Consider the following 24,383-nt stretch of genomic DNA (forward strand, 5'->3'; position numbering starts at 1 on the left):
ACATGAAACAGCAGAACACAGTCTGTTGAGAGTACTTCTTAGCTCTACATTTCAGCCTGCCTTCTATCCTCAGTGTATGTGTTAAGAGAGAATATTGGGATCTATGTATTTTGCATCTGTAGATATCAAGTGATCTTGAAATTCACCATGGGATAATTATTCTGCTCTGGTAGTCTTGGGAAGGGAAATATATTCTGCCTTTCTGAAGTCCACTGCGGGATATAGGCAGAGAAGTTTTAAGCAACATGTTTCCATCAACTAAATAAACTTTCCTGCTGAGTATCTTGAAAAAGGTGAATCTTACGGAATCCTGTCTCTTGTAATTTGTTTCTTATCTACTTAAGCAATATTAGAAAATGAATGTCACTTTATAAAAGCTTAATCCTTACAAATTTATGGAGAATGTTGCCAAGAGATTTCTGGATTTGTACCCTAAACTATTTTCACCCGAAAGAATCTAAAATAGCTGCAGCCTAAACAGACTATGTATAGAGACTGCAGAGGTCTGTTATCTGCTGGATGTGCTGTCATCACACAATCATTTGATCTGAATGAAATTATTGCTGTGATAATAAGTAAATAAATAAATAAATATGGATCATAGGGCTATTTCTGGTAATAGGTTGTCATAATTTTACAGATTTCTTCTTATGCCTTACAGAGGAGAAAGCAACTTTTTCATCTAACTTATACAGAGAGAACTTTTTTTTTGTTGTTGTTGTTTTCTGTAGTCAGAAATGTCGGTTGTAATTCTCTCCCTTATGAATTCTATGTTTATTTGCAACAAAAGATTGTCCCTAATTAAATTACTCTTACAAGTTTAAGATGTTTATATTTTTACGTCAGTGAAGAGAGCAGAAGTTCACTAAAAGTTCACTGTCTCTCTAATTATGTTCATAACACTTTTTCAGCCTCCGGAAAGAAGAGACAGTTTGGTGGAGTATACACAATTATTTTCTGTTACATGGGATTTTTAGAATAGCTTTTTGTATTTATTTATAATGTTTATCAGAACTCTAATGTTAATCTAATCTCTTAAAAAAAAAAATAATAATAAAAAAAATAAAGCGTCATCAGGCTTGTAATGAAAGATACACTGGAGATAAGGAATTGATAACATTTTGCCATTTAAAGATGGTCTGAAATTCTGGTTTAGATCTACACTTAGGAATTATTTATATCCTCTTATGTCATATCAATTTAAATAATATTCCACTTATCGAGGCATAAAGAATAATGTTAATATTAAAGTTTCTATTTAAAATTTGCTAATTGCACATGAAGGGTTTATATCTGCTGCATTCGGGGTTTTTTAAATTTAATTTTATTGTATTAGAAAATCTATGAGGTTAAATCTGCAGAAATTATTGCTTTTAAATGTTGTATAATAAGAATCTTGCTGCTGTTATGAGCACTGAAAAATGTGCCTTCATCTCAAATAAGCCTTGTTAAAGCTACATTTCTGGAACTGCCAGGATTTAATACTAAATTTGGGCCCTATCCAGCTCAGCTTTACTCATGTGAGGAGCTCCATTGCTTCTGAAGAAATCTGTCTGAGAAGGCTTTACTACAGATTTCATTACAGATCTTCATGCACAGTTATTGATAAAGTCTGGAATTGGGGAAGAAATGAGGTTGAATGTACTACATCCACTAGTTTAAATACTGACTCCCCAAAATATGATGCTTCTAAGGTGCCTCTTGGTCAGGGATGAGATAAGAAACTACTTTCCCTGACTAGGGACTGGAGGAAGCTGAGGGTCTATTTTGCTCTGCTCCACACTCCTAGATCAGGCAGTGTTGCAGATTTGCAGGAGGGGCTGAGGACTAGATCACTCTATAGTAGCGAGATAATACCTGCCTGCCCTTGGGCTGCTCAGCACTGCTAAGGGCCAAACTCAGGAGAGTACATTGTCAATACCAGTTTGCTTGATTGAGACCTTTAGAGGAAATCAGCAGAAGTGGTTCACTCCCCTGGGAAAGATAAATATTAAAGCAAATATGAGCCTATTGACTACTGAAGTCATGTGAATAACACTCATTGACTTCAACATCAGCTGAAAATGGTCCAGCATTACTGCAAAACTTATGGACTTAAGTGAAATGACACTTTGCTTATTTTAACACCAAATAACAAATCAAATTATCTTGCTTTTTGCTTTAGGCATGGAGATACTGAGTTTGATTCTCTTCCTACTTTCATACAGTGACACAAATCTGCCAGAAAGCTCTTGAAGACAGAAGGATTATATTCTCAGAGAACAGACAAGAGAGTAGATTCAGTCCCACTCTTGAGACTGATATAAGAAATTTGAAGCTGAAGTGTTTCAAATTCACAGTGGACATGCCCATAGTCTGACAAGTTAAATTTTTAATTTTTAGCCTTTGATAAATCTGAAGAAGTTGAACCATTTCTTTCAGTTAAAGGTACAAAGTTAGGATTCTTATCCAAATTTGAAGGCCCTGAGTTTGAGCCATCTTGCAGGTAATCCTGTGAGAACAGCTAACCTACTTTATTAGATAAGTTCTATGTCCTAATTCATAGAATCATAGAGTGGTTTGAGTTGGAAGGGACCATTAAGATCACCTAGTACCAACCCCCCTACTATTGGCAAGGACACCTCCCACTAGACCAAGTTGCTCAAAGCCCCATTCAACCTGGCTTAGAATGCATCCAGGGAGGTGGCATCAGCAACATCAGTGGGTAATCCATTCCACTGTCTCAACACCTTCACAATCAATAATTTCTTCCTAACATCTAGTCTAAATATACGCTCTTCCAATTTAAAACCACTTCCCCTTGTCCTGTCACTGAACATCTTTCTAAAAAGCCCCACTCCAACTTTCCTGTAGGCCACCTTCAGGTACTGGAAGGCTGCTATAAGGTCCCCGCAGCACCTTCTCTTCTCTGAGCTGAATACCCCGACTCTCTTGGCCTGCCCCAAAGGGGAATTGGTACCATAGAAGGAAAAAACTAGTTAAGAAACAATAATCTATAAATTAATAATAATTTTATATTTTAATTTTAATATAATTTATAGCCAATAATCTATAAATTAATAGTAAAAAAAAATCAGTTTTCAGATAGATATCCTTAAACATGATTTGGGAGCATTTATGTCTTTACAAATAATAGACATATTTTTTGCGTATACTTACACATGCACACAGGAGCACAAACACATTTGAGGTTCTGCCCAAGCTTATTAGAGGTAGCACCCTCAAATCTTTGGTGCATTATTGGAACAAGCACTGCTGAGCTCCAACAATGATGACATTGATTGCTGAGAGGCATTTATTTTGTACTGGCTAATTAAGCACATGAAAGCCATGTAAAGGATTGGTTCTCCCAGCCACACAATTCCCATCAACAGCCTGTCCCCTGCAGGGTTAAGTAGAACACGTTAAATGATCACCTATCTCAAACACCAAATGACAGTTTCAGGGTAGTAAAGAAAGCCTAGAGTTACTGAGGGATAGGCTTCATTTTTGGCTTTTCAATCAGAGTTATAAAACAACCGAGGAACATCACAATCTTACAAACTTGGGGAGGTGTAAACAGAATTTTGCCTCACCTCTTCTTATATGTTTGCCAGAAATACTCCTTGGGAGAAATTCTCATTTCAATGAATGCGTAGGCTATGCAAATCTTGAGCACACAGCTGACACCCCTTGCAAGCCCCGCCTGCCCTCCTCTAGGGATAAATTACCCCTCTGGTACAAATTATACATGCACACCAGATGGGGTGAATTGAATGCTCTAACTAGTAACAGAGGGAGGATGATCTTGTGTTTAATATGAAGGTCAGAGACTCAAGAGACTTTGATTCTATTTCTGGCTCTACCCCAGACCTTGTATAACTTTGGGTGACTTGTTTAATCGTTCTGCCTTGGTTCTGCTCATCTATAAAATGGGAATGGTAATGTTGTACTATGTTGTCAGGGCGTTGCAAAAGTAAATGACTACATATAAGATGTACTGCAGTCTATAGCTGAAAGAGAATACAGACAGGACATTTGTTCATGCTAATAATCATTTCAGGCAAGGAACTTTAACTTTCTTTCTGTCTTTTAAAAAGTACATATATTCAGGCTCAAGTGTTTCTTTCTAGGGTTGCTTTGAGGTAATTTCTCTCTGAGAATCTGGAGAGGATACGGAAAGCAAGAGTATGAGAATTCCTATGTGTAAAAGTGCAAGAATGTGCATCTATTTACAAATATATACACAAACTGTTGTCTTAAGTTTGAAAGTACTGTTTGGTCAGTAAGGAAGAAAAAATCAATTTGTGATATTCCGATTTAATTTTATTTCCAAATATAACCCAAAACACTAGGAAGAAAGGACTTTATCTTTTGGAATATTTTGTTAGTGGTGGTAGTTTTTGGTTTTGTTTGTTTTGTTTGTTCATTTGTTTGTTTTTCCTTCTGAAACCTACGGTGTGTGTGTTTAAATTCCACAGTAAAGTATCCCTCGAATCCAGTACAGCTATTTCACCACTCTTCTCAGGTTCTCCCTTTCTAACAAATGTCTCTGTAAAATATTTGACTGCTTCAGCATATTTCTTTGACACTGCTTGCAGATAGACCCATTCTCTGAACTCTTTTATTAGTTTTATTCCTTTCACTGTACACAACTACTGCTTCTGTTGTTGATTAGACAATTTGAATCCCTCAACATGTATCTCTTTGCCCTAACAGGAGGAAGCAAGCATATTCACAACAGTATAATGATAGTATTCCAGTATTCATGAATGATAATTCTCTAACTATGAAGCCGTGCTCTCTGGATTACAATGCCACTTTGCCATTATGCAGGACCTTCACAACTGAGGATATCAAAGCATTTTCTGGAAAACAATGAATTAATAAATCCTAAATGTCCTGTCTTATCACTGCTGAAGTCAGAGGTTTTTTGCTTGCTTGCTTGTTTGTTTGTTTTTTACTGATTTCAATGGCAGCTTGAGGTTGGGCTATAGGATTAGGACTCCTATAATTTGTCCACTGCCAATTCTCCCAGAACAAAACAGCAACGTAGCTCTCTTTCACAGACTTCACTGTCTAACAGCCTTATCCAGGTAACTTCCCGCATACTGATTTCCTTCTGAATTCAGTGAGACACTTCTGAGAGAGGCTTAGCTGGATATGGCCCCTTATAATCAAATGCCCTCTCTGATTTGCTCTTGTTGGTAAAGTTTCAGTTATCAAATATTCTGATACAAATTCTCGCCTGGATTGAGAAGTGATTTATTTTAATGGAACAGTATCAAGGCCTGCTTTTGTTCCTCCCCTGTACACCTAGGAAAGAAAGGACATCCTTTTTCTCCCTCAATGAGCCTGCAAATCACTATTCCCTCTGGAGTCTGAATATCTATTCAAAAAAAGTAGCTAACTCAGAATCTGTTCTCATCTTCTCATTCCTATAATTAAAGTTTTAAATCCTCAACTGTAGAGGTCAAACAGCACATGTAGAACATTTGCACTCCAGCTTACAGACTGTCAGCACAGGGCCAAATCCTTAAGTTTTTATGCAGTCTGTTGGGGTGACAAAATTTTTCTCTGAGTTAAGGCCAGATTCAGCCTATTCCCATTTTGCAGATCAGTAAACTAAGGCATAGAATGATTAAACACATTCTTGCAGCAGAAGTACAAGCTGTCTAGACAAGCCCTTTGAAACATTTCTGTGTCAAATCAGGGTTTTCAAATATTAAAAGTGCCATTATTGTTACCAAACAGATGTGTACAAAGGTAAAATTATTCACTTTGTGACAGCGTAAGACTGTGATTGAGAAGACTAAGATTTACTGCGTTGATTCTAACAAGATTTTTATTCTGATGAACTCTGTAACTTGTCTGATGCTTTAGACTCCCACTATTCAGCAGTGATAAAAATGAATCTCTTTAAATATTTGCTGAAGACAGGTTCTTCAAGACAAAATGAACTTGCCACAATGTCATTTATATACATGTTCACATACATACATAAATATATAGTCGCATGTTCTCAGAGGGAACTGGAGTATATGCAGATTAGCATGCTTGAGTTAGTTCTGCAAATTGCACTCCACTTACGCCTGATGTGAAGCCTGCAGCTTAGGAGTTGTCTGTCAGGTTACTGGGAGATGCCAAGTTTTTGTGTGTAAATCTGCTCCTACACTCACACATAATCTTCAGTGAAGAATCAGAATCACCAAGGTTGGAAAAGACCTCTAAGATCATATAGTCCAACCATCCAACTACAAACAGTATTTCCTCACTTAACCACGTCCCTTAGGGAAAGGAAAAGGGGAAAAAAAAAAAGGAGGGAAGAAAAATAGGTTAAAACTTTCAGCCAAAATAAAAGCAACACCACTTCAGCTGTCATCTTTACTCTCAGCGAGCACAAAATATATAATTATCATTGACATAATATTAACTTGTAGTTAAATGAAACTGACTTTGAAGCATTATGTTAGATGATTCCTTTTGTTTTCCTTTTCTCCATGTTCTACACAGCATTTCCTTGCCCATCTAAACTTATTCATCTGTAAGCTGACACTCTACTGGCAGAGCTTTTTGATGAACCTGTTGCACCACTGGTGTTTCTTTTGCATCCACTAAACATAACACATTAGTTGATACTGAACCTCATGTAATCTTACCGGTGTTTCTTCTGCTGCTCCTCTCTCCTGATTTAGGTATGTACTGGGGGGTTAATTTCCTCTCCTTGAATATTTTCTGAGAATAACAGTCCAAATTAATTCTACATCTACTCTGTTGACTATCTAAAGATATCAGCTGGGATTATACTCCCTGTGGATTCAGTTGAGAGGAAGACAGGCATCCATGCAGGTGCTGAAGATTTTAAGTGGCAGTACCTGTGTTAATATGATTGTGCTTCTAACAAAGCTATCCTGTAAGCAGATATGTGACCTCAGGCATGGTAAAGACAAGTAATTGAAGCAAGAGACCGAAAATAAATAATATGCTGTCACCTGAGCTGAGTAAAATGGAAGCATTTCAGCTTTACTCACATTAGAATGCATCCTAGAGCATTTTAGTGTTTCAGTCTCTTTTACACTGCATTTTGCCCGTCTATGCCATTATTAGCAAATAATGATGGGCTTTATCAGAACAAGACAATCATTATTAATCAAAATTCTCAAAAGAAAAAAAAAAAAAGAAAGAGAGTTCTTTGCTAGCTTAGGCATGACTGAATTCAGAAATAACATTTTAGCATACTGTTAAGACACAGGAACAGACTTCAACCAGTGCTACCTTTAATACTGTAGTTTATGTAGGCATACCAGCAGAGACATATATATATATATATATATATTCTTTTTTCTTAAAAAAAGCATAGGATTATACTGTCTTGTGGGAGATAAATAATCACCACCACCACCACGTTGGATTCAGGATACAGATCTCTGAAGAATAAAAGCTTTTCAGTTCACGGTTAAGTAAAATATGCAGTGTCAGAATTTATCATATATTATTTTTTAGCCAAGTGATAACACTTGTGTTATACAAACAAGGGAATTTGTAAGAAGGAGTTTTCAGTCAATACAATCAATATCCATAAGTAAAATTTACTTTAGCCATATATTTTATTTGGAATTCATATGGAATAATCTATTTATTTTCACACAGATGCACAACAAACATCATAAATACAACAATCCTGTCACTTTTCTGTTTTGTGGAGCCCCTGCTAAGAAAATTTTGGCTCTTCATATACTGAGAAAAAAAAGCATTAGTTCAATTTCCACTTCCTCCTCTTTCAGAGCTCAAACACTGACACTAGTTACAAATGGCCAAAATAAATCTCAAAAGTTTCCCCATAAACTGAAGACTGTTTCTACTATCTACGCAAGTTCATTGATTAAAGTGCTTTATAAGATAATAAAATAATATAAAAATAAAAATAGAAAATATCACTTGCCTCAGGGCATTCCAGAGCTTCTCTCTTCCAAAGTAGTCCATAAGTCATAACTGGAGGTGCATAAACTTCTCTGGACTCAGGCTACACCAGAATAAGCAAAGTCTGTTGTCTGGCTGGGAAAAGAGGAACACAGGTGGCTCCAAGCCAGACAGGTGTTCACTGATGTACAATCCCTTTTCAGAACTTCAAGCATGCTAACTGGACTGCAACTTAAGTATCCCTGACTATGACTGCACTTATTTCAAATCTGCTTTGCCACAGAATATATCTCTGTACAACCTGTGCAAAGATGTAGGAGTAGAAACATGGATTATATCCCTTGAACAGGCAGTCTACCTTTTGTTTGTCTTCCTAGGGATACAAAACTTGGAATATGAAAACAGTCCATTGAGGACAAACAAGTTATAACATTTTTTGGGAGGGTGCCTGTACCTATAGTATAATGGCAGCAGAGCTGAACAAGAAAAGATCTCATTTTAGATAGTCTGGAATGCCAGAGATGGTGGCAGTGCATACGCCATGATCCAGCCTAGTGTCCAGATCCAGGCACTGCTGTATGAATATATCATGATGGATGATTGTAGAACTAGCACTGCTAGCAACATTTTGATTTACATTTCCTTCGTATAGACCAAATGTGATTAATGACTAATATTCCCTGCTTTATAGTATCAACATTTTTTCACATTCATTATTTCATATTATGTTGTGCCCCACAAATAGAAACATTCCCCCTATACTCAGTTCTGGTAAGGCTGGATCTCGAGTACTGTGTCCAGTTTTGGGCCCCTCCCTGCAAGAAAGACGTTGAGGCCCTGGAATGTGTTTAGAGGAGGGCACAAACCTGGTGAGGGCTCTGGAGCACAGGACATAGGAAGAGAGGCTGAAGGAGCTGGGAATGCTCAGCCTGAAGAAGAGGAGGCTCGGGAAACCTTAATGCTCTCTATAACTTCCTGAAGGGAGGTTGTAGTGAGCTGGGAATTGGCCTCTTCTCTCGTGTCATTATTGATAGGACTAGAGGGAATGGGTTCAAGCTGCAGCAAGGGAGGTTCAGGCTGGACATTAGAAAATATTAATTCTCAGAAAGGGTGGTCAGGCACTGGAATGGACTGCCCAGGGAGTGGTGGAGTCACCGACCCTGGGGGTGTTCAAGGGAAGACTGGATGTTGTGTTGAGGGACATGGTTTAGTGGGAGCTATTAGTAATAGATGAATGGTTGGACTGGATGATCTTTTATGTCTTTTCCAACCTTGGTGATTCTGTGGTTCTATGATTCTATGATATGAACCACAATGATTTCAAAATGCAACAGTGTATTTGCCCCATTTAAAAAAAAAAAAAAATAAATAAATAAAAAAAAAAAATAAAAAAAGCAAGAAAGAAAAGACAGAAATGCATGTCTATGTCCCTGAAATATCAAAGTTCATGTAGTCGAATAACAGGAAAGACAATGCAGGTAGAATTATAGAGAAGATCATAGCCTCTTCTCAATAAAAAATGTCCCAATTTCTCACCAAAAACCACTCAGGTACTAAATAGAACAGTCCACCTACACTAATTTTTTCACTTGAGACGAAATTATATGTCTATAATAGATTTATTTTTTATGTATACAGTAATGTTAAAAATCAAAATTTACAGTGTACTTATTGAGTTTTTTTGTTTGTTTGCTTTTAAATATTAGTGTGTGCTCACAACAATATATAATGTAAAAATACTAGATAAAGTATTTTCACTCTCACCTTAGCAAGAGCTGTATGATTTCACAAATGTTTACGTTGGGACAACACACTAGAACTGCAGTGCAGAGAAATCTGGCAACTTTTCCAAGGTCATCCATGAAATGCAAACACTTTGTTTTCCCATTATCTATTATGACTTTTGAATTGCTGTGAAAGCACAAAGGAGGAGATAGCCCAAGACAAATGATTTTTCTTATTTGCAAAAGGTATGTGCATATGTTTGTACTTTTATTATCACATAAACTAGTGTAATCAATAAGCTTAAGTATGTATTAGAGTCTGAGACTTCTGCTTACTGAAAGCTTTGGTATTATTTATTTTATTACCATAACTGATGGCCTGCAATCAAGATTCTACCAAAGCAGAATAGCACAGCACTAATATTCTGCCTGTACATTAGTTAAACTCTTCTACTGAATAAAGTAAAATGTAATAATTGGCAAAAATGGGATGCCAAGGGCAGAGAGATGAGAAAAAATTAAGGAAAGACGGTTAATTTTTGTGGGGTTTTTTTGTGGTTGTTTTGTTTTGATTTGATTTTTGACATCCATCTTCGGCAACATTTTTCACTGGTACCAAGCTTTATATTTTCAACACTACTGCTTTCCATGAGAAAACAGGACTGAGAAGCATTTTTGATCACGTCCCATTTGCCAAGGCTGATCCTTTCATATTTGCATAGAAATTTTGCTATTTGTAGTGTGTAAACTCAGACAAGTCACTGCAGCTCATCAGATAACTGGACATCAATGTGATTCGCTTGTGTTCAAGGCGCATATTATGAGTCTGTAACACATGAATCATAATGAAAGTTATTTTAAAGCCATTTCATTATGTCATCTTTGCTAAGGACTTTCATAAACAGAGATGTGATGTGTATTAAATTGTTAAACTGTGGTAATTCGATTATTGATCTAAGCCTACAAACCTTTCTATACCTCTTATATGTATACAAGTGCAGAAAAAGATGTAATTGACTGCTACAGACAAAATATTTCTATATGTAGGATTTTTTCAAGTTCTTAAGCACATTTTGTACTTACACTGTTTGAAATATAGATCATTGTAGAGGTGATTGTTCATTTAAAAGTCTCACTTTTGCTGTTTTGCTTTCACTGCTCTAGAATGAAGACAGTAATGCAGATAGGCACCTTACCTTTTCAAATCAAATGTACAGGAAGATGTCAAAGATCAAGTGGGAAAAAGAAATATATATATGTATGTATATATTTTTGAAAGTAATTTGGGTAATTCAAGAAGTTAAATTTACAGGACAATGTCCAGTATTTTATTTCCTATATTATAAAGTACTTTTTTACATATGGTATTATTCCAGGAGTTTTGTACATTTAAAAGAATAGTAAGCTGCATTATTTCTGTTCATATAATTTATTGAAAATCTAAATATCACAGAGTCATGGAATCATAGAATCCTTAGAGTTAGAAGGGACCTTTAAAGATCATCTAGTCCAACTTCCCTGCAATGAGCAGGGACATCCACAGATAGATCAGATTGCTGGTCCCTCCTGGCTTTGAAAATCTTCTGGGATGGGGCATCCACCACATCGCTGAGCAACCTGTTCTTGTGCCTCACAATCCTCACTTACATTGAAGTCTTTTCCTTATATCCAACCTAAATCTACCCTCTTTAAGTCTGAAATCCTTTCCCCTTGTCCTGTTATCACAGACTCTGCTAAAGCGTCAGTCCCCTTCCTTCCTGTAGCTCCCATTTAGGTACTGGAAGATCGCTGTCAGGTCATCTCTGAGTCTTCTGCAGGCTGAACAGATCCAGATTTCTCATCCTGTCCTGACAGGAAAGGTGTTCCATCCCTTGGATCATTTCTGTGACCCTCCTCTGTGCTCACTCCAACTGGCCTATGTCTCTCCTGTACTGAGGATTCTATATCCAGACAAATTACTTCATATGAGGTCTCACCAGTACAGAATAGTGGGGCAGAATCATCTCCCTCACCCTGCTAGCCGCACTTCTTTAGAAAGTTGTCTTTCTGGGCTGCAAGGGTACTTTACTGGCTCATGTTCAGCTTGCCATCCACCAGTACCTCCAGGCCCTTTTTGGCAGGGCTGTATTCAATCTTTTCATCACTCAGCTTGTATAGATAAAGGATTTTGCCTCAGCCCAGGTACCTTGAATTTTGATTTGTTCAACCGCATGATGTACTCAGACCCACTGCTCAAGCCTATCTTGGTCCTTCTCCATGGCATACTGTCCCTCTGGTATGTTGACCATAACCCACAGTTTAGTGTCACCCGCAAAATGCTGAGGGTGCACTCAACCCCACTGTTGATTTTATCAATGAAGATATTAAAGAGCATAAGTCCCAGCACTGATCCCTGTGGGACACCTCTTGTCAGTGATCTCCGCCCACACAAGATGCTGTCGATCACTAATTTCTGGACATGATCCTGCATCCAGTTTTTTGTCCATCAACCAGTCCATCCACCAAGTCCATATCTTTCCAATTTCAAAAGAAGGACACTGTGGGGTACCGTGCCAGAGGCCTTACTGAAATCTACATAGACAACATCAGTGGCTCTTGCCTTGTTTATTGATGCAATTTTGACTGACCAAGCTTGTTTACTTTCACCTCAAATTCCATCTCACAGTGTCTGGATTCTTCAGAAATTTCCCTTTGTTTGGGGAAACTAGATGGCTAATGCAAGAGTCTGAAACAAAAGGAAGGCATAACTTCTTGCATTCAACCACTTAAAATAAAACATCAATTTATTGGCAGTTTCCGTATGATTTTCTTATAATCCTTTGCCAACATGATATTTCTGGCATCACACTACAGGAGAAATGAAAGAGAGATTTATTTCTGGAATCTTAAGTTATGGCTCTAACATGGAACATAGGGAAAAGGGGGATGTGCCAAGTATAAATAAATAAAGAAAGAAAGAAAGAAAGAAAGAAAGATAAAATCCACAGCCAAAAATCCACAGCCAGCAAGAGCAAAATAGGGGAGATAAGAAGGAAAGAAAATAGTTAAGAAAACAGGAAAAAAAAAAAAAAAAAAAAAAAAAAAAAGGAGATAAACTGTATACCAAGTTCTGAGATATGAATTCATTGTTATGTTTCTGCTACTATTCAGGCATTTCTGCCTTCCTCTCAAATTTAAAAGGAGCTGAAAGAATGTAATTTAGGCTTAGACATTTAACTTATAGATGCCTAATTACAGGGAAATATGGTGTGGGTTGATAGCGCAATATTCTTGTACTAACAGTGATGTTTATTTTGTAAGGTGGTAGAAATTATTCTTTTTTTAGGTTTGAAGAACCATAATTCCTAGCTCCTCTTGTTACTCATGTGTATAAGAGTAACACTGAAATAGTCCTATCTGAAAGAGTAAATTTTAAATATAGTCCATTAAAGTTGTGGATCTGGCTTTGAGTCTTTGTCCATTTTGTCTTACTCAGCTGCATCTCCTCTGTCTTCTGTCAGAATGATTTTCAGATTCCAAATAAACTTGACCTTGTGTATACATATGAATAAAATTACTGGGCCAATATTATCTACTTTGAGTAACTGGCATAATTGCAGCTATGTTGATTTACAATAAAAACTGGGCCATTAAACAGTGAGAGATGATAGGGAAGCAAAAGAATGATAAAATATCGAAAAGAAGTGATCTGTCTTTTAAAAATCAAATGTGTCCATTATTCATTTTCTTAAATTATCCCATTAAAATTAGGATTTTGTTTGGAAAGAGCTTAAAAACTCATTAAGATTTTACCTTTCCTTTTTCCCTAATGTCTTGTCACAGCCATTCCTGATGTGTTCTCCAATATCTCATAAGACCCTGTTTTTTGTTTTGTTTTGTTTTAAATAACAGTTGGTTTTCCTGAAATTTGTAAGATTACCAGAAATAAATAATGATGAGGAAAGATATTCCAGACATAGTGTTTTGTTTGTTTCTTTATTTTACTTTAGTTAATCAGTATCACCTTTGCAACAAATTAATGCCTTGGAGTTTAACCTTCATTTTTAATCTGTATAAAGAGACCTCATAACTCACTGCTGCAGGGACATCAGTGGATGTGAGTTTTCTCCCAGGGAGGAATACACAGTCCTTCTGTTTTAAATCCATTTAAATCCAACATTTAAGAGTTGTGTGGATGTTGCACTAAGGGACATGGATTAGTGACAGGACTTGATAAATCAGGATGATGATTAGACTTGGTGACTTTGAAGATCTCTTCCAACCTAGATCTGATCCAATCCAATCTGATTATCCTATCCTATCCTATCCTATCCTATCCTATCCTATCCTATCCTATCCTATCCTATCCTATCCTATCCTATCCTATCCTATCCTATCCTATCCTATCCTATCCTATCCTACCCTACCCTACCCAACCCTACCCTACCCAATCCTACCCTATTCCATTCCATTCCATCCCATTCAATTGCATTCAACATTTACCTGAAGCATCTTTGTTCTGGAGGTATAGATAGGGCAGCTGACTAGAAGTGGTACACACAGAACAACTGACAGTACTCCTTTTTTCTGTGCTTGCACCATTAATTAAATAGAAGACTCCAATCTGAAAGACAATCAAATAAGTCCACAGGGTAATCAATATGACATTTTAAGTCATGCCAAAAATAACTGAAAAAAAAATATAATACAGATAAAAAAATAAAAATACTACAATAAAACATCACACTTATTATAATTGTTTTTGATTGTTTAGTCCTCTTTTTACAGTTCAGGAAATGTGTGGTAGGTGATATTTTACATAAATTATTTATTCCATTACTATATAAATAATTGTCCTGATTTCAGCTGAGACAGAGTTTATTATTTTTTCACAGTGTCTAGTATGATGGTACATTTTGATTTGGGTGAAAAACAGAGTTGATAGCCCACCAAAGTTTGGTAATTTTGATTGGTGCTGTGCAAAGCCAAGGACATTTCAGCTTTCAGGCTGTCCTGATGGTACTTGGAGCTAAGCAAATGGAGCCAGGACGGCTAGCCTGGAAAGGTCAAGGGATCATTCTATACTGTGTGATATCATTTGAAAGGCACTAAAGCTGTGGGATATATAATGGTATATATGTCATGCATGTTTGTTGACACATATGTCAATATCTTTTTCTTTCTTTTCTCATTTCATGTGTTCTATTTTGTTTTATTTTAAATCTCTAATTCTCTCCCCTATCCCACCAGAAAAAATAAAATCTCTGCCTTTTTTTTTTTTTTTTTTTTTTTTTTTTTTTCCTATTCAATACTGTCCTGAGTGTGAAATGAAGACCTTTACCTCAGTTCAGGCATGTGTTCATCTAGAGTGTAAAGGCTGAGTCCATCACTTTGAAAATGTTCAAATTTTTTGTTGATGTTCTGAAATAGAAACTAATCTCACTCAATTTAACTGTCTGTTTGCATAAGTGGAAAGTCTGTTGTAGTTTGTTTATTTTTTACACACTACTGACAAGGCTTTTTGTATTGACAATAGATGTTCTTTCACACCCTCATACATATATATGTATATATATAAGTTGATGGATAAGGTGATAGATGAATTCTTTAGATATAACCTGTGGTCTACTAAACTCTAGGAGTGGAAATAGACAAGATGAATACAGAAGAGGCAGAGAGCAAGTTTTTAATTATACTTTAGAACTTGACAAACTATTATCCTGTGACAGGCTGAGCAAACCACAAACTCAGAAAAAAGGTTTTGGATCTAATTAAATAATAAATAAATAAAACCTCTTGAAAAGTGAGAAGTGAGGAAGAATTTTTCTTATGACTTTCAATTGGTAGTGACCAACTCTATGCAAAAGTGTTTTTCTAAGAACAAAATTAGTTATCAAAAATTTGATTAGCATAGTGACATGAAAGAAAACTGAGCCATCTCTTCACAGGGTGAAAAACATAAAGCATAGCAATGGTATTAATGGTAAAAAGAAAAAATGCCTGTAGAGGATAAGAGAGATAGAAATATAAGTAACAAAATGCAATAGAATAACAATGATATCTAAAAGGTAACTTCTTATCATTTCCACCGGAGAAACATAGGCAGGGATAGACTGACTTTTTTTCTATACTGGCTCATGTTTCTCTTGGGGGAACAACCTGTCAGTATCTATTTCCACTAAATAGCTCTCACTTTTGAATGAAGATATGCTTTGGACCATGATTTTCTTCAGAAACTGAGACTAGATGAATTCTTTATCTATCACAGATACATCCTGCTCTGTTTGAAATCTCAGTGTTCCTTTCTGTTTCTAGCTCATAATAAATGAATCTTGTTCTTACTGACCTCAGTTAAACATAAAAGATTTCCTCAAGACAGAGCTGGTCTCTTCATCAATTCATACTTCCTACTTCTCCAAAGATTTGTCATCAGCTGCCATAGCCTTCTGCTAAATTGTACGGTCATTTCATTTTCTTTTATTTTTTAATTGTATAAACCAGTGCATACATTTTCACATACATATTTATTTGCGTACATATAGAACAACATTTGGAAGTAACATACAAATATGTTTAGCTGTAACTGCTCAGTGCTGTTCTGTTGTAACTACTAAAATTGTTCTAATAAACAAAGGTTATTTTCATCTACAATTTCTGGTCACGTGGAACTAGCTGTTCTTCAGTTTCTAGTGTCCTTCGCCTCTTTACAAGTCACAGAATCATAGAACTATATCGAATTGCTCAGGTTGGAGAAGACTTTGAAAATCAAAAAGTCTAATCACAACCTAACCATACTACCCTTACTCTAACAACCCACTGCTAAATCATGTCCCTGAGCACTACATCCAAATGGTTTATAAATACATCCAGGGATGGTGACTCAACCACCCCAATGAGTAGCTTATTCCAAAGTCTAACAACCCTTTCTGTAAAGACATTTTTCCTGACGTCCAACCTAAAACCTCCCTTGGCTCAATTTGAGGCCATTTCCTTTCTAGCCTCTGGCTGATCAACACTCCCTCCCAGCTTGGTCTCATACTTACTGAGGGAGCACTCAATCCCCTTATGAAGATGATTAATGAAGATGTTAAATAGAAGTGGCCCAAGTAGCGAGTCCTGGGGGACACCGCTTGTGACTCTTCCTATGGAAGGTAGGTTGACTAATTAAGGAAGGAAAGAGAAAGAAAAGAAAAAAATAATCTTTATTTCTGTAACCAATCAGCTCTTCCATATCACACAAACTACTGGGTGCCTTACTAAATAGACCCTGTTAGCAGCTCAAACAATAATTTATTGTTCTACATTATGTTCACTTACTATTTATTACTGTTTATCCTTTAATTAATAATTATAATTAAAAAGATTCTTATTGAGATGACTCTGGAAAGAAAAAAAAAAGAGAGAAAAAAATAGGAAGAAAATTAATTTAAAGAGTAGTTGTTCTAAGGTACTGTTAAAGATGAGTGGTGGTAAATTGTAAATATGCTGTTATGAGCTACATTTGTTTTATAGACATATCCTACCTGTATTCAAGTCCAGGTGTAGATACTAGGGTACTCAGATACACAGATACTCAAAAGTGAAGACAGAGATACATGACATTCTACAAAATCCCTAGATTAATGTGTGTATTCCAAAGCATCTTGCCTATGAATTAGCTCTTCACTAACAAATGTTATAGCAAAGAACACTTGAAATACTTTTTTCTCCAATCCCAGTATAGACTCTATAGGAATGAGCAGAAAAAGTGTACTTGGCATGTTCTGTTGAATACGAACAAGTAAATTAAAACAATGCTCTTAGCTCTTAGCAAGATAAAAAGAGAAGAAAAGGGAGAAGTGACATAGATTTTACATTGAAGGACTGGCTGCTAAAAATAAATATTGCCTTTCATTCAGTTTCAGATTTTACTGCCCTAAAAAAGCTGTTTTATCTTTCCCTTGAGTCACTGGTCCCAAAATGTAGTCTACAGTTTAATGACATTGATTATGATGAAGAATTTCTGGTGACTACACAGCACAAGGGAATTTTCAGGACATTTGAAGTTTCAACAGTTTGTCCAGCTTCCAGTGATGTGGATGTAATGCTTCATGGGAAGCTTCTGTCCCAAATACAGATAGAACCAATAATATTGCAATAAATTTACTTGATTTTCAGAGAAGCTTAACTTTCATCTTCACCATCCAAAATCATCACGTGTCATCTTTAGAATATAATTAGAGATATATGCGGGGTGAAAACCTCTTAAAACTTCTTTTACCACTACATTCTCTGCACTGTCATTCAAATCAATCCGTCATGTACCTGTTTTTATGGTGGCTTTGTTCTGTGCTTGCATGTTGTGCATCAATTTCATTTCATAATCACACTACAACCTGCACTGACACAGTCAATCACAGATGTTTGTCTTATTATATCAAAAGTTTTAACTGTTCAGATTATGAATACTTAGCAAGCTTTCTAAATTTCTCTCCATTATCTATGTTTCTGTCAATTCATTGCCTATTTCAGAAATCTTTCTCTACCTTTCTTTTCTGATTTAACTGTTTTGTCTAATTATGCATGAGATCTAAATCTTCATGAATTTTCAGGCTGCTGCTTGCCTCTCCAGTTCTTTAATTTGCTATTATCAGGCAAATTACTCTACTGTTGATTGTTAGTCTCTTTCCCTCCTGACTTGGCCATGTATGCAGATGTGAATCAGGCAAACTCCATCTTCTGTGTCATTCTATAAATCTTTTCTCAAAATATCTTTATGCTCAGTGGCTTTCTATTTAGTTCTTCCTTCAATGTCCACTGTGCCTCATACTACATAAATCATTAAGGATCAGTCAAACTTCTTGCACTGGCTATCAGACAAGTCTACACAGCTTTACAGATCCTCAGTGGAGTAAAACAGGGAGACTAGACCTGCACAGCACAATGTCAGTTTTGCCACGTGTCACAGAATTACAGAATCATCAAATGGTTGAGGTCAAAGGGAGCCATTTAGGGTGATCAAATCCAATATCCCTCCTTCAAGCAGGATCACCTAAAATGCAGTGTCCAGGTTCATCATCAAGGAGGATTCTGAATATTTCCAGGGAAGAGACTCTGCAACATCTTTGGGAAACCTGTTCCAGTGCTCCCTCACCCTCACAGTGAAATATATTTGTATGACCTTCTCTCTTATACTACCGTGTATTTATAGAGAAAAAGATTTTCTGAAATACAAATTTTTCTTATCTAAGAAAACACCAGAAAAACACTTTATCTTTTGGAGAAGTAAGTTAGCATCTCTCTAAACTCAGAAAATTATTAACACAAGTTGGAACTAGATACATTTCTAAGATATCCATAGGGGAAATGTTTGTAAACCTCAAGAGCCATATTACTATACCTGTCCCCTACACCCTTCCCCTGACATCATTACCTCTTGGACTATAGTTTTGTGTTCTGGGAAGAAATAGGTGGAGCAAAGTAACAGCACCATGATGAATTTGAACACAATACAAAGCTTTCAATTAAAGCTTCTTTCTCTCACTGTTACTTGGAAGAGACATGTTCTTTTTGTACAGTAGACTTGATTCTTTATAGTGAAGAGTTCTCAGTGAAGGTCCAGTAAAAGTTAAAGCACACGATAACAGCTGTTTAACCAGCTATACGGACTGGCTATGTCTTTTTGTAGTAGGTCTAAGTCAAAGAAACTGTGATGTCTTACGTGATTTCAGAAACCTGACTTGCAGCTTTAGTGACAAGCAGAGAGCTGTGTGTGTTTCTGATCACCTTGTTACAATCATTACAAACAGTGGCTGAATCTTTGACAGTTGCACCTGACCATCAGCAGTGGGATTAGGACTTGCAATTAAAAAAATTTAAAAAATGAAACAAAACAAAACAAAACTCTCATTTTTCTTATTACAATGAGGAAAATTTCCAATTAAATAAATTGTTATTTCTGGATCAATGCAGGGGTCTACTATCCTTGAAGGCAGACCAGTTGCCTCCAGCCAATAAATTCTGGACCCACTCAGAGCTCAAATTACTGTAAATGGTAGGGAAAAAAATATATCATACTGGCATTTACAGCTAATTCTGGACTTGGCTATATGAAGTTTACAAAGGGTGAAATAAACCCAATGTACAAAGTCAAAATGAATCATGTGGTGGTTCATTTTTCTTCCAACTGAAAATATATTATTGTCAAGGAAGCCAAATGCATTGCGATGTGCATGTTATACAAAGCCCTACAGGATATAACTGCATCATGCTGAGAAAAAATGTGAAGCATGTTTTTCTCTCCATAAAGTCCTCAGTGAAATAAAATTGTCCAAAGTGCATATAATCAATATGAAGGCTTAGTCTACATTGGCTGTTAAACATGTCAAGCTCTATTAAAAATGATTCTTGTTTCCCAAAGTTAATGGAAAGAGGAACTCACAGTGCCATTTTTGAAAGAAGGAGTAAAGGAAACGAATCAAAATAAAACAAGAAATATCTTAAGCAAAGGAAACCATGTATTCAGACAGACTCTTTCCAGATCTGTCTTGCATCCAAGTAACAGCATATTACTTGTATACTGTGGGCAGTGTTCTCCAACATCAGGGAGCGTAGTGGAGGTGCTTTGCCAAGCTGAGTTGTGTTCCAGAGGCATGACTGCTTAGTTAAACTTTGCTGTATTTCAGTTTTGTCATTTCTGAAAGAGAGACAACAACATGTAGTGCTCAGCAAATTGTGTTAGCTGCTGAGCTCATCATTCTAGACTTCTTTATATTCAATGGAGAGAAATAGGCACTCCTGGGAGGTGATTTGCTAACTTTACTATAGATGTCTGGAATTGCTTGAATGAGTTATACCATAAAAATGCTATTTTGTTCCTCTATTGTCTTCGAGCTGTGATATCCATGAACCAGCTTGTGCTTGTGTTGTGCTCTCCAAGTGTCGCATCACTAAATTCTACATTACTTCTAATTTACATGTCGTAAGAGGATAACTGGGCTAAAATAATATAAAGAAGCACCACCGGGCAAAATCTCGATTTTGGGCAAGCTGGTTTGTTCATAAACCTCAGTGAAAGACACTTTTTAACATAGGAGATTTTGACCTGCTTTTCTCAGTCTCTGGTTTTACTTCTTCACTTGCACTATTTTAAGAGTTAAGATGGTTGTTGGGACTAGATTTGTTTGAAGATTACTCCAAAGTGTTTCAATTACAGGTCACAGGATATGGTTGCATATAAGCACTGACAAATATGACTACTGTCACTGCTATCCAGAAAGAACATCTCCAGACCTTCTGAGTTTTTTTAACCTTTATAAAAAGTTATAATTCAGGGTAGGGAATGGGGGGTGTGGGTAGAGGTGTGTGTGTAGGGGGGGAGTTCATCCACCTCAACTTGTATTTTGATGCTGCAGAAATATTAAACATTTATATATATATATATATACATATATATAATATATATAGTGCTAGTACAGTAATCTTCTGTATACTATCTACTTTGAATGCTGATAGGAAGATCAAACAGCAATTTCTGTAATAATGGCAAAGTTCCATTTTACCAGTTTCTCCTCACAGTTACGCTGGTTCACAGGTTGTGTATCATATTAAATAATAGTAATAATAATCTTTGAAAATAATGAAAATAATGCAGAAAACTCCTCAGTGATTAGGAAGGAAAAACTGGATTCTAGGAGAAATTTATAGTGATGTTTGTGCATGGAAAAAATATGTTCAGTTATGGTTGTAAGGATAGGGATTCACAACCATAAACAGAATTGAAAATAACAAGGTATAATTCAAGTTCAGAGGTTATTACCTACTACAGGTATTTGATGGAAAAATAATACCTAGACTCTGCTTTAAACTGGCATTTCCACTATCAGTTTCACTAATGGATCTTCAAGGGCACTGGATTAAGGTGTCTAAATTTACTTTTGTACACAGTCTGGAGAGGAAAATGATCCTCTCTGATATTAAGACTTTAGGAGTCAGAAGTCTGGATGACATAAATCTTTGAAGACCCACTGAAATCAAAGGAGCTTCTCTGGCTTCTTCTGAAAAGGACGTATTTTAGAAGTGTTAGCATTTAGATGAATCTAAATCTTGATTTTAAATAGAAAATTGCAAATAATTCTGAGATAATCTTTCACCAGAGTGATACGAAATTGAGTTTCTGAAGTTGATATTATTGTCCTTGGAATACAAGGAAAATATAATTTCTAGACTCCTAAGAGTCCATCCAATGCCATGTTTCTGCAGAATTGGGACAGAAGAATGTATTCAGTGTAGGCCGTGGAAAGTCCCTATTGCTATAACTATCTGTCTTTCACCCTGGGGCAAAAATAAGTAAATAAATAAATAAATAGCAGTCATTAAGCAACAATGCAGGTTCGATGTATCTATGACCAGAACAAAAGAGGATTTACTCCAGATTACATCACCCATCATCACTTCCTTTTCTTTGATATGCCATACCCCAAGAGCATTATTTCAGCTTCCATAAAACACAACTTCTGATTTCCATCTCTGTATATTACTTTTACTGACGTTATCTTAAACCTTATTTACAAGGTCTTTTATACAACTCCCTTTTTTATTAAGTGGAAGTTATGTATTTGAAAATATAGTATTTTTACAGTGAAAGACTGAGGTGTTTTTTTTTTCTTACTAACACAAAGCAGTTCTTTGAAGTGAAAATAATACCTTGGTGCCAGAAATCATAGGATTAAAATTCAGTGTGGAACATGGCAAAGTACTAAGAGTGTTCAAATAACTATTATTGGGAATGAAAACCTTCTTTGGACCTACAAAAGAAGACAATATTTTGTATTTTTAGCTTGTGTCCTTTACTACTATCATTATACTCACTCATATATGTATCTGTCTTTGACAGAATGAGATCTGAAATAGCTTCTGTCAAATAAAAGACAACTGACTAACTAACTAAATAAATAAATAAACATATAATTTAAACGTTTTCCAAGTGCCTCAGTCTTGTATGAAGTTACATGTATGGACCATTTTAAGGTTGTTTTTTACTTGCCTTTCTGTGTCTTTGGCTTCTCTGGTGTGGAAGGGAAATTGTGGTGTGAATAGCATATAATGCTGTTAGTGGTAAATTACAGAATAGAAGCTATCAGTTATATGTAACAGGAGTGATGTCACTGTATCTGCTTGATCGCTTCCTGGTATTCTGATGTTTTTCGTTTTTCCTCCTGCAGTTCTCCAAGGAACCTTTCACCACCACTGGATGCAGGCCAATTCTTCCGAAGCAAACCCCGGATGAGAAAATGTTCAAAACTGATTTTAAAGACCCAAATCACATTTTTTCATGTATTTCCTATGAAATGATGCAAATACTCCTTATTTTAACATTTTCATGGTAAGTGAGTAGAAGTAAATCAATTCACCAAACCTGTGTTTGTGTTTGTTATAATTCATAAAGGAAGTGAAGAATATTTATTTTGAGATTATTTTAACCTTTAAGAGATGCCTAGTTTAGGATGACACTCACTCAAGAAAACCAATGGAAACATATGTAGTGTGAAATAATATTGTAATGTATTTGCTACCCAACACAATTTATAAAATAGATTAGATGACTAAATGATAGTGACTCCAAAATGACACACTTGAACCTGTAGAATTCTCCATGGTAAGCTATGTAAATGATAAATAATAATTTATTTCAACATTTCTCTGACCTCTGAACAACTTAACCTCATGGGATTTGAGAGCAAAAACTAATTCTTGTGTACATAGGAACTTGCTCATGTTATCTTCATTGTTGTCTTGTTTTTTTTTTTTTGTTTTTGTTTGTCTCTGTGTTTTGGTCCACTTTTCCCCATGAATTCAGATGTGATTTTATCATTCATAAACAATGGGAATTCACTGCAGATCAAATAATTTTTGTTTAATTTGACAGTGAAATGATTCTCCAGTCCAGGTTCATTGCTTCAGTGGCATAAATTGCAAATGCTTTGGTTTGGTCAGATGATATTTCAGGCAAGTAAAATACCTTCCCACATACATCTCACCACCCTGACTAGGTGAACTCCTCTAATGCCTCTTTGTCTCTAATGCTTCTAGTTCCTCTTAGAAGCACCAAAAGAGCTTAGACAATGTGCCAATAGTTCCTTTTAGCAAGAAAGCACCTCTTTCTTAATGCTCTAACCTAATTCACTTATCTCATTTTGTGCTTTCTGAAGATTCACCTGTTTTCTAGCCAGTACATAGTTAGATCCAGTCTCACATGTCCATACAGGTGTCGAAGACCCAGAAGAGGAAAGTTCTCCTTTATACCCAAAACTCTGAAGAAGTAAAAATGTTTATTCCTCAATGATTAAATACTACAAACAAAGTCTTAAATGCAATTAAGAATATTTATTTGATCATAGAAATTCATTCCAGTGTCTACATTCAGAATAAAGCATCCAGTAGCCAAGATTACATTGCTGATCAATGAATGCAGGAAAATAATGAGCCTACTAACAGTATTTATAACTAAATTTTTAGGTTTTCTAACTTCTTCACCTTAAGCAGGGATTTGCTTTATGAACTGAATTTAGTTTCAGATTCTGTTGACTCAAAGAGAAACGGGGAACAAAATATTTTTCAGAAAAATAGAAAAATATGGCTATAGACAGTAGACAGTAAATGGGCCATGTCTATAATTAAGTATATAGAGGTTCTTTTGTTGTTGTTGTTGTTTTGTTTTGTTTTCCTACACGTGCCTCCCCCACCCCCCCCATCCCCAACTAAAGGAAATACTGGTTTTATAAAAATGTCTTGTGCTAATCT

Source organism: Excalfactoria chinensis, chromosome Z (genome assembly GCF_039878825.1).
Source record: "Excalfactoria chinensis isolate bCotChi1 chromosome Z, bCotChi1.hap2, whole genome shotgun sequence".
NCBI classification, from domain to species: Eukaryota; Metazoa; Chordata; class Aves; order Galliformes; family Phasianidae; genus Excalfactoria; species Excalfactoria chinensis.